At 39.7% G+C, this 11471-nt stretch overlaps 1 long non-coding RNA gene across 1 annotated transcript; it reads right to left on the minus strand.

Moving 5' to 3' along the window:
• Nucleotides 1–4286: 4286 nt before the first annotated feature.
• On the minus strand, nucleotides 4287–5167 carry LOC139433971 (uncharacterized). The gene is made up of 3 exons (XR_011643366.1): nucleotides 5057–5167; nucleotides 4606–4666; nucleotides 4287–4523 (listed from the first exon to the last, which is right to left on the minus strand). It is a non-coding gene; the product is annotated as an uncharacterized lncRNA (long non-coding RNA).
• Nucleotides 5168–11471: the final 6304 nt, after the last annotated feature.

Raw genomic sequence — 11471 nt, forward strand, 5'->3', positions numbered from 1 at the left:
GGTCTAGGGGTGCACATAACTGGTACGCAGGTTACAAAGCGCATTTGCGTACCGACGTACTTGTGAAGCTTTTCCAGAAGGCGGTTAGATCACCGGACGACAGAGTCGGTCTCCGTGTGCACAGACAGGCTGCTGTTAACGTCGGTCTGTACAACGGAACTGTGCCAAAACTACGCCAACCGGCTGCGGAGGGAGACTCCCCCCATCACTGGAGAACTGCGCTAAACCAGCTGATCACAACGTTCACACTCTGTGGTCACGAAGTACTCCACTAGCCCCCCCCCCACCCCCTCTGTCGACTTTCCTGAAGTACTCCCCCGTTGATAGAAATCAACACGTAATGAATTAAGACCCCACGGTTTGATGATTGATAGGTGTGTGGGTTGTCTTTCATTTTGACATGCAGAAAAATGTTATAATAAACATACATACTGTATGTTAAATGGATATATCCGCCTTCTTTCATTTATCTTTCCATTCCCACAACAATATACATAAATAAATGGCATATTTTGGACATAGTTCGAATGGTGATTAATCATGATTAATTAATTTTTAAGCTGTGATTAATCTGATTACAATTTTTAATCGTTTGACAGCCCTAATATTTATATACTGTGTGCTGTTTATCTACAATTGTGCACACATGTATATGTATAGTATGTTTGTGTGTAATGTCAACCATCTGAAGTCCTGTAAAGTAAGCCAGGACCATCAACTTACAGGTTGTGCAGTTTGGCGTGGAGGAGGTTGCCATCTTCTTTTTTCTTAATGCTGAAATAAATAAAAATAGTTTAATCAATATAAAAGCACCTTTCTTTTTCTACAGTCATATTTCATTAAACACATTTAATTCACGCAACACTGGCCATATCTCTGCTAGTTTACAAAGTTTAGTTACAAATGACATTTATATTTGAAAAACGGTGAAGCACTTAAAAAACAATTGTATAGTATAGGTTCAAGAACATTTAAATCAAAAGGACAAGTTTTGTAAAGTTACAGGGTATCTTACCTTCAGAATATGCCGGGAACGAGGAGCAGTGACCGCAAGCTGGGTTGTTAGCATAGGTTGTTGTTAGCTTAATACTGAGAGCAGGTTAGCTTAGCTCCTTAGCCTGAGCTAGGTCTGGAACGTCACGCTCGGTGGCAGCAGGTCCCGCCCTGTCCCGCCTCGGCTCCGCCTCAGCACCGCCTCTTTGCCCTTATTTCGAGCAGGCGGGAGAAGGCGGGAGTTAGACTCTGACGTCACTGTCGAGCCGTTAGTGGCCGACTCCGCCTACTAAGGGCTTCACGGCAATAGGTGACGTCACGGACCCTACGTCCATTTATATATACAGTCTATGGTTTTGATAGATAATATATCTCTTTTTCTTCTCTCAATTATTTTATTTCTATTGTGCACTCTAATCAATATTAATCAAACTATTGTTCGTTTATACATTTTAAGAATGGCGTTTATCTTTTTGGAGAATGAGTTCTTATTTTATTTATTGGGGTCTGCAACAGATGATACAAATGTTTGTGTCAGTAAATGTGTGGCGGGGGTGTGTGTGGAAATAACGGGGACAGAGCTGCTGTCAGACGAACAGCTGTGCGGCGTCATCACAAACGGACGTCGCTTCACGTGACGCTCCGGAGGAAAGGACGTCCCATTGCTCTTAAAACTCATTTCCCTGCTTCTCGTGGTTTCCTTGCGTCTCTCCATGCTTCTCTGGTGGGAGGTGTCACTGTCACTACCCGATCCGTCCCCCTGCCCGATCGGTACTGTGCATGTGCGAGATGGTCCGGAAGTCCGGACGGCAACCCAAGATGGACACTTGACACAGTGGCTTTTAGCAAATCTCAAAAGGAAAACTCGAGAGAGATGAGTTATTCTTATGACAACGTGACTTCACTATTATTTAACAACTCTTTTTATTGGGTTCTTTTATTTGGGGTTCAGTACATTGTCAGAATAAGTGAGAAATGAATTTAACTTCTGTTAGACAGCTATCATACTGAATAAATATTTACTGTGAATGTATGCAAAGATGTATGGCATATGGCTGTCTAACAGAAGTTAAATTCATTCCTCACTTATTCTGACAATGTACTTAACCCCAAATAAAAGAACCCAATAAAAAGAGTTGTTAAATAATAGTGAAGTCACGTTGTAATAATAACAATAACAATAACTCATCTCTCTCGAGTTTTCCCTTTGAGCTTTGCTAAAAGCCACTGTGTCAAGTGTCCATCTTGGGTTGCCATCCGGACTTGTCCAATATGGCGGACCATCCCGCACATGCGCAGTACCGATCGGGCAGGGGGACGGATCGGCAGTCACTACCCGATCCGTCCCCCTGCCCGATCGGTACTGCGCATGTGTGAGATGAGTCGTATAATAGAAGAGTTACGACAACGGAAGTCCAAAAACGGTTATCGTCACGTGGTTCATGTAGATGAGGATCGTTCCCCGGAAGTTCATGGCGGGCAACGTGAATGCATTGATAACAGGAGATAGAACTACGATTTTTGGTAATTATTAGTGAATAAAGGTTTTGATTTGCAATATTTATACAACAAATCGATATGTGTATGTATTTACATCAATATGTTTTAAAAAATAAAATAGAATTTTCTAATATTAAGTGATAATATTAGGATTAGTGTGAACAACTAGTTTACATGTTACTAACAGTGCCTTGGTTAAAGAGCCTGTTGCTGTTTATTTATAGCTTTGAATTCTTTCAAACCAATATTATCTTCTTAAACTTGTATGGTAGTCAGGAGCATCACTTTCTAATGTTTATTGATACATTTAGAGGGAGGGGATCTAAAGTAATGCTTTAAAATTCAGATTAGATTCATTTCTACCATTTTCTTAAATTCATGGTAGTTTCAGTAATCCCATGGTAATTGAGGACACAAGTTATCTAAATGACTAATGTCATCTTTATGGCTTTCAGAAAGGACAGGAGACCGACAGGTGACTATCAAAGGACGAGCAGCAGCAGCAGCAGCAGCAGCAGCAGCATGATGATGATGATGATGATGATGATGATGATGATGATGATGATGATGATGATGATGATGATAAATGTGTTGTTTTAGGAACATCCATTGCAAATACATGGAATTCAATAAACATTGAATAGCATATCATGCAGTTTGTCTGTGCCTTTTCCTCCGTGTTGTCCTGGTTAGCTGTGCTGCCTCCTAGTCGCCACCATGGTTTGCTATGCTGCCTGGGGATGCTCCAATCGCTCAGAGAAAGGAGTACGAATGTACGGCTTCCCCACTGACACAGAGCGGAGGAAGCAGGAGCAATTTCACGACCAACAGCAAAAAAATATGTGATTTATATACAAACACTGCATTTGCACTTTTTCACAAAACGAAAACCGCACCATTGGGAAAGCTTAATGTTTTGTTTAATACAAAAAAAAAACAGGGAAAGGCTTGAAAAACACTGAGAGTTGAGACTCAGGGTGCAGGGTGAGGGTCTCAGTGCAGGTATTCAGGCTCCATTGAATCCCCCTCTGGTTCTTGTGCTGAAAGAGGGAGTAACAGACAGGAGAAAGGGTTATACACACCTATATAGCACACCTATTGGATGGGAAATGCCTTGGGGAGATAAGGTGTGGTCTCTGTTCCCAACTGAAGTTATGGAACTTTATTATTTGTGAGTTTAACAAAGTATGACAAATGGCATCAGTAACAGATGTGATATGAATTTCTATAAAGTTGTCTCACATTCTTGGTCATATTTTATATACAGTATGTAATCAGTATAACATGTGCAGTAAGTATAAAGTGTTTCCTAATACTGTGTATTCAACCACTATGGAGTATGTATGTGGGCAGACAAAACTGAGTTGTTCTGTGTGTGAAGTAACCTCAAGTCACTCGTTTGTCAAGACAAAAAAGGGCAAGACTAGGCTGAGAGCAGAGGCTATATCCACCATCTTCGTGCATCACCCTGTGGTCAGAAAGAGAAGGGCCCCTGTATCGACAAAGCCCATAGCTCATGATCACAGCGATAGTGTGAAAGGTGACACAGGTATAATAAGTATGAACTCTTAGTAACAAAAGTAATATTTCTTATTTTTAAGTGGTATAATATTTTAAATGTTCGAACATTTACAGTGCCATGTCTTCTACTTACATTAGTCTCAAAGATTGAAGGAAGAAGAGAAGGGATCACTCCACCTGCCAGCACCCAGCCAGAGGAGCGCAAACAACAAAAACAAGCAAGGTGTCCCGTCATGTACCTGGAAGTTTGGGTTGGCAAAATGGAGTAGAGAGGGACTTGAAAAACCTTGGTGGCTCTCTACTCATGTTGTTACAGTTGTCTTGGTTACAGCTCTCAAGTTTTTTTGTGCCATTTCCACATCTTTAGAAAATATGAAAAAATTGAAGTGAAATCAACCTCTTCTCTGGAGAACAAACTTTGATTTCTCTGTCTTGGGAGTTTGCAGTCTTGCAGTTTTGCTCCTCCACCTGTAACATCACTGCCCCTCCACCTGCCATACAGTAGGTTACTAACAAGATTACTTATATAATACAGTGATAGAATACATGTTTAGTATGCTTACTTATATAAAACAGTAGTATTAAACTTACCTTGTGTTTTCACTCTCACTTAAGTCCCTCTCCCTTTGCCATCAATCCAAAATCAGCTGAGCTGCAACATTATACAGACAGGTAATAATCAACATAGTCACAAGGACACAATATGGCTCTGCAAAAAACACTCACTCTTACACGCACCAAAGTTATATTTATCTAATATTTAACTCCCTCCACCCCCGCATACAATCCCGTTTAGAAAACCCTCTTCTATAATTCAACAACGTTGGACCAAATAGACTTTAAGAGAACGGAATTTACAATTAAAAGGCTGTTCAACGTGTGTTGCTAACTTGATCGGTATCCTAGCTTGATCTGTTATCTGTAAACGTTCCCTAAATCTACTAATTTAGGGATAATCCACTGACATCCTTTAATACACATGTTAATTTGAATCAGATGTACTGATAATATCCGCAATATAAATCTTTAAACTTCTTCTTACCTTTAAAAGTCCGTCACGAACGGTCTATTATGCTGCAACTCTACGGCTCTGCTAGCCTTGGCGCTAACTTCCGGGGAACGATTGAGAGGCTCCACGATCCGCCATTGCTGTAAAAAAGTGGTCCATTGGAGTGAACGGAGATGTCGTAACTCTTCTATTATACGGCTCTGGGAGGGACTAGTCACAGGCAAACGACGCAAATGAGGGAAGCAAGGATTTCATTTAACCGACCTGAGACGGGGCCCAGGAGTCCGTGGATAACACAGGCTGTATAAAATAGGTCAATATCTGCCATAGGCACCTCTAAGCTTCATAATTAACATTTAATATCTTAACACTATTCAACTCATATGAAGTTTATTTATTCATCACTTCACACACACAACTTTATCCACAGAGCTTTGTTCCATCTAATAACTTGAATTGTTGTGTGGTGTTTCTTCACAGTGACTTCCTGGAGTTTTTGCTGGTTTACATTTTAGATGTGTTTCTCTGTTTGTACACTGAATTAAATCTGACAGAAATGTTCATTCTCTTATAAACCCATCCTCCTTTATTGATCATTATATCTTATAGGCTGGCAATAAACATCATATTTCAGGTATTAGGCTGTATTCTTGTTGATTAAAATGTCTGCTCTAGTAAATATTATGCACTGAATCATGCAAAGGAACACAGTTATGCAGCAGAACTAAACATTTATTTCCCTGCTTTCTTGCAAATTTGAAAAAAAAGACGTGTACTCATCATTCTCCAGGATCATTTTCTTTTGTGCCCACAGCTTAAGTAACTGTTTTACTGCTCTGAGTTATGAAAAAGTACGTTAGGCGGCGCGACACAGGATCATATAATAAAGAGTGCTGTGTGGTAAAATGTAATTGTGTAAATATTATTTTCTAGTAAGGAAGAGCCTGTTTTCTGCAGCATTTTTCCATGAATAACACACCACTAATTCCCAGACTGGTTTATTCAGTTAAGAAAGATGAAAGTGTTTGCATCTTGCAGTCCTGCACAATATGACTTCTATGTGTGAAGTCGGCACTGTGTCTGTTTCAGTTAAGCTGATAATATTGTTGTTATCTTCTGTTTCACTTGATGATTCACTGATGTTTTCTGCAGGATTTATATGAATATCTCACTGACAGCGAGGGGGTGAGGTCACGCTGGACTGTAGCTGTCACTCACTCTGCGCATCAGTCAATTTCCCCCTGTCAGTCTTCACCCGGTGGAAATCACAACTCATTATCTGCTCTTCTATTCTATGTCTCTATGACAGGATCATAGGTTGTTTAAAGTAATACTCACTATTCCACATCTTGTATGGTTATTCAACTTCTTTTTGTAAGTTAGATGAAAAGGACAATACCACCCTTGTTTATGACTTAAACATGAAGCAAGAGCTATGAGCCAATGCAAAGCATGAGAACACATTTAAACATATTTAAACTTGAACCTGTTAAGCACTGAGCCTGCGTTTCAGGTCTCAGACTCGAAAATGACATTTCCAAGCAGTGGCGTTTTCTCCTGGAGGCCAAGCCAGGCTTCCCCTGTTTTTTCGGATTGTAGTTATAGTTTTAATAAATAAATAAAAACACTTCGTTTAGTTTCGGAAATTCTTTGTTGCGTGTTGCTGCTGGCCCGTCTGTCCCCCATTCTCATTGAGTATTTTACAAAGAGTGAAACAGCGCCCCTCTAGATGTTATGGTGAAACAGTAGATTGCACTCTCTGTTGCGAGAGGAGGCTAGCCGAAATTGGCTTCCCTTGGTGAAAAACAATGGAGGGATTGACCAATCAGATGAGGCTCACATCATGCCCCTGCCAACCTGTGATTGGTCAGGGCCATGCCAAGGGAAGCCAGAGGCGGCTGGTTTCCCTTGCCTCACAATCCAATCAAATCGCATCAATTTAGTGTTGCAGTGACGCGTCCTAAAACCCGGAAGTAAGCTGCGCTCGGTTTCGACAAAAAAGCAATGGGATTTCTCAATAGGATTTTGGAAAATAGCTTGAAATAAGGTCAGTGGAAAACGAAGCTGTTAGATAAATGCACGTTGTGTTCAGTCGGATAATATCCACATGTCTACCCTACTTTTATCATTTTCTAATCATAAATCTAATCGATAGAAGATAGATAGCGCCACTGCACCACTCTCACCGCCGTTAGAAAGTAGCAAGCAACTGAAGCAAGTGCAATTATAGAGGGTGGAGATTTGGAGTATTTAATCAAAAATAATTGTACTAAACTTCCGCTACAGCAGCAACAACAAATAAAATCTGATGACAGGCTAATGCCCAAACGTAGCGAATCGGACATAAAACGTTAAAGGTCTCCTGATTTAGTTTGTGAATGAATGCTTATTAGAGGTTCAGCTGGAGAGTGCGTGCGGACCTGTCGGTTAGATAACAGGCGTGTGTAACCCCCTAATCCCACCAGGAGCGTCTGCGCTGCGCTGCGGCGTTTTTAGCGATTGCGGCCACTCTAGTCAATGGGTGCTATTCCACCAGACCCGCTGCCCCGCGGCTCGCAGCGTCCCAGAAGCTCCTTGCCGCAAGGAATTTCTAAAATATAGGATGAATCCTATTTTTGACGCGGCGCAGCGCGGCGCAGGCAGGAAGTGATGACAATCACCTTGTTGTCTTCTTTGCTGGTTGAGGGGGTGCACCGGCTCCTTCTCCTCCTCCCCACCACCGTCTTTCAAGTAGGAGAATACATGCCAGCGTTCTCCTCCGGTTTACAGGCACTGTAAATTATATATATATAGAATAATTATGATGATGAATGCATATTTTGTTACCACTAAAATACAGCAACACATCTTTGATTCATGTAGTTTATAACTGGAATATTACAATTATTATTAACTGTGTCTGTAGTCTACAACACAACAACATAGGAAATAACAACAATAAACACGATTTAAACAGACACAAACATAAACCATTTAACTACGTAGCCTACTACTTGTAGAAGTACAAATGTCCAGGAAATATTCCAAAATCAACAACAACTGCGAGGCTGCACACACGACGCTCCGCTTCCGCAACGTTTTGAAACGTGCCTGGTGGGTTATGACGCGGGAGGAGGTCGCAGCGCGGCGCAGCCGCAGCGCAGCCGCAGCGCAGCCGCAGCGCAGCCGCAGCGCAGCCGCAGCGCAGCCGCAGCACAGATGCTTCTGGTGGGATCAGGGGGTTAGTCCTGCATCTGTATGATACAAATGTGTGTAAAATGATACCGGGTGCTGTAATCACTCATCTGGTTACGTTATTACATTGACCACCACACCCCCGACCCAAAAGAAAGGACGTATTATTGGCTTCCCCTAAAAAAAATTTCCCACTCCACGCTACTGTTTCCAAGCAAATACAGACATGACACGACATAGCTTTAGGTAGCAAAAAACGGAGATATGCTCACATTAGCTGTTATTCTGATCAAAAGTTGTGTTCAATGGCATTAAAACGAGAACAAACGCAGCTGAAGGTTAGTTTTTGAACAGGTGGCTGTTACTTTGAACAAATTATTGATAATCCATAATTCCATTTTTATGTAAAAAAACGGAGAATCAAAATGAGCTACAAATGGTAGCCACCGGAGGCTAGCGCAGCTTCCGGATTTTCTACGCGTCACTATCACTCCTTATTTGGTAACCTGTGTGTGTATGTGGAACTTTCCCTCGATTCTATTGGCTCTGACGGTTAGAAAGAGATGTCAATCATCAACATCGACCAAGGGGGGCCAGAGATATGGAAAATCCACCCAAATGACCCCAGAAGTGTTTTTTTTAAGCTAAATGTCTCTAAAAAGGTCAAATGTCATTTGTTTTGCATCAATCTTGATACAGGGTACTTATTATATGATGTACTTTGGATTCCTAAAGCTTTTAGCCTACTAACCCATCATCCAAGGTTAGTTTTCACTATAAGTACAAAATATATTTTGACGGACACTATAATTTACAGTTTTTTACTATGTTCAATCTGAATTTTCTTTAAAATAAAAAACATCTATATTGATTCTAACTTTTCTACATCCAACTCACAGGTGTATCATTACTTTGAGAAAAAAGATTATTAATTTCCCCCTTTTAGAAGGGAAGATATGGTCATTTGTTCTGGGAATGTCATTTTCGAGCCTGAGACCTGAAAAACAGGCTTGGGGTCTAACATAACTACACCTCTAAAAGGGGAAAATGTATAATCTTTTTTTTCAAAGTAATGATAAACCTGTTATTTTTTCGCTCATGGCTAATTCAGAGGCAGAGCGTTAACTTTGTGGTTTTTTTTGAAAAAAAAAAATTATCAGTGAGCTGACTTTCTTCCCGTTACATGGATATAAAACATTCATAGTTTATTGAATATTAAGATGCCTTCAGACGCTGTTTCCTGCAGATGACGCGTTTTCCCCCCCGGTATCGGGGGGGGGGGGCGGTGTAAAACAGGTTTCTTCACACTGTATATTTTACATTTATATTTAATTTAATATGCTATTCTTTCATACTAAATGTAAATAATATCTTTCTTTCATATTGTGTTAGCTGTAATTGTTCCCTTTAATAGTGTATTATTATCAGATAGTTTTCAGATTTTTATCTTCACGGTCAACTTTTATATTTTCAAAATGTTAGTTCTGTTTTATCTTATATCTTGAGACGTTTATATTGAATACTTGTTTATTTTGAATGATGTGCAATACTTGGTTTTACATGCTGCTGCAACGAAAACAATTCCCACATTTTGATCAATAAAATATATTTAGTGCGAATGCTGTTTACAGCATTCCACTATAGTGCTTCAAATCTTATCTTTATTCTTCCCCTTATTTCAGCCAATACTTTGGCTCTCCATAACTTCAGCTTATTTTCAGCTACAGAAACCATTGAAATATTAAACTATTCAACCTGTTCAGGAATCGATGGGAAACCTTCAACATTTTAAAAATATTTTATACTTTTTGAAATATTCAGCTTTTTAAACTTTTTTTTTTAACATTGAAGTCAATGGGAAATGCCTTCAAATCCACTTTTCCTACACTTTGCGCCAAATGCTTCTCCTTCCACATAATTTCAGCCAGACACTACATTCCAACTTTCAAATGATCACAAGACCTTCAGCTATAAAACTTGTATAAAATAATTTTGATATCTTTTAAACTTTTTGAGATATTGGAATTAGTTTGGAGCTTAACAGAGAGGCATTTTTCAGATTTTTACATTAGAGTGGATGGAGCAGCTCGTTAAATCTAGAGTGCTTTGATCTCAAAACAGAGTGGAGCAGTGCTTACAATTCTCTCCCACAAATGTTTTAAACTTGCCATAATTCCCAAACCCTACACTCCTCAGACATATTTTTTCATGAAAAACGTAGGAAAACCTCTCCTAGGTTGGAAAAAAAAAAAAAACTAAGAAAAAATATTATACCAAATGCCTCTTGAGGGCATGAAGAGAGAAAAAGTCCAGCTAGCTCCCAATTGATTGCCATGTTAAATTGTTCTGGATCTTTCTTCAGAGCAGAGAGAAGTACACTTTAGACAAACTGCTCCCATCTCCACATTTTACACACAAAACCCCAAAAAACAACATATTTCAGTTAATTGGGGTTCCCTGATGCTCACGGTCTGGTCATTTTTTTTTATAGGAGCCATAGTTTTTGAACAGGTGGCAAAATTGTCAGCCTAATTTCAGCTGCAGGAACCATTCAAATATCAAACTATTCAGCCTTTTCAACACATGATGGGAAACTTTCAACTTTTTCAAAATATGTTATACTTTTTAAAATATTCAGCTTTTTAAAGTATTTATTCAACATGGAAGTTATTGCAATGCATTTGAGCTGTAACAATTAACACACACACACACACACACACACACACACACACACACACACACACACACACACACACACACACACACACACACACACACACACACACACACACACACACACACACACACACACACACACACACACACACACACACACACACACACACACACACACAGACAGGCCAAAGGCATCATATTTCGCTTTTCTACACCTCACACTCTCCAAAACCACACACCCCTTCAAAAGAAAAGCCCTATACTGTAGATGTAATGCTACTTGAACTTATACTACTACGTACATCTGATATGTAACTCCTTCAGGCAGCTTGCAGCTGCACAAACTATTCAACTATTAACTTATTCAGGTATTTCAGGACAATGACGCTATACATGTTGTTATTTATACCTTTTTTAAACCTTTGCTTTTAAATATTAAGCTTCTTCACAATTTTTCCTCCTCTTCCAGTTTAACATTTCACTTTCAAGTGTTCAACAAAGTCCTTGCAATGCATTTGAGCTGTAACAATTTGATTCAAATCATTTCTCTTTTCTGCATTTCTCTGCTAAATTCAGCAACACACTTACTTGGTCTCTG

This window comes from Pseudochaenichthys georgianus, chromosome 6 (genome assembly GCF_902827115.2).
Source record: "Pseudochaenichthys georgianus chromosome 6, fPseGeo1.2, whole genome shotgun sequence".
Lineage (NCBI taxonomy): Eukaryota > Metazoa > Chordata > Actinopteri > Perciformes > Channichthyidae > Pseudochaenichthys > Pseudochaenichthys georgianus.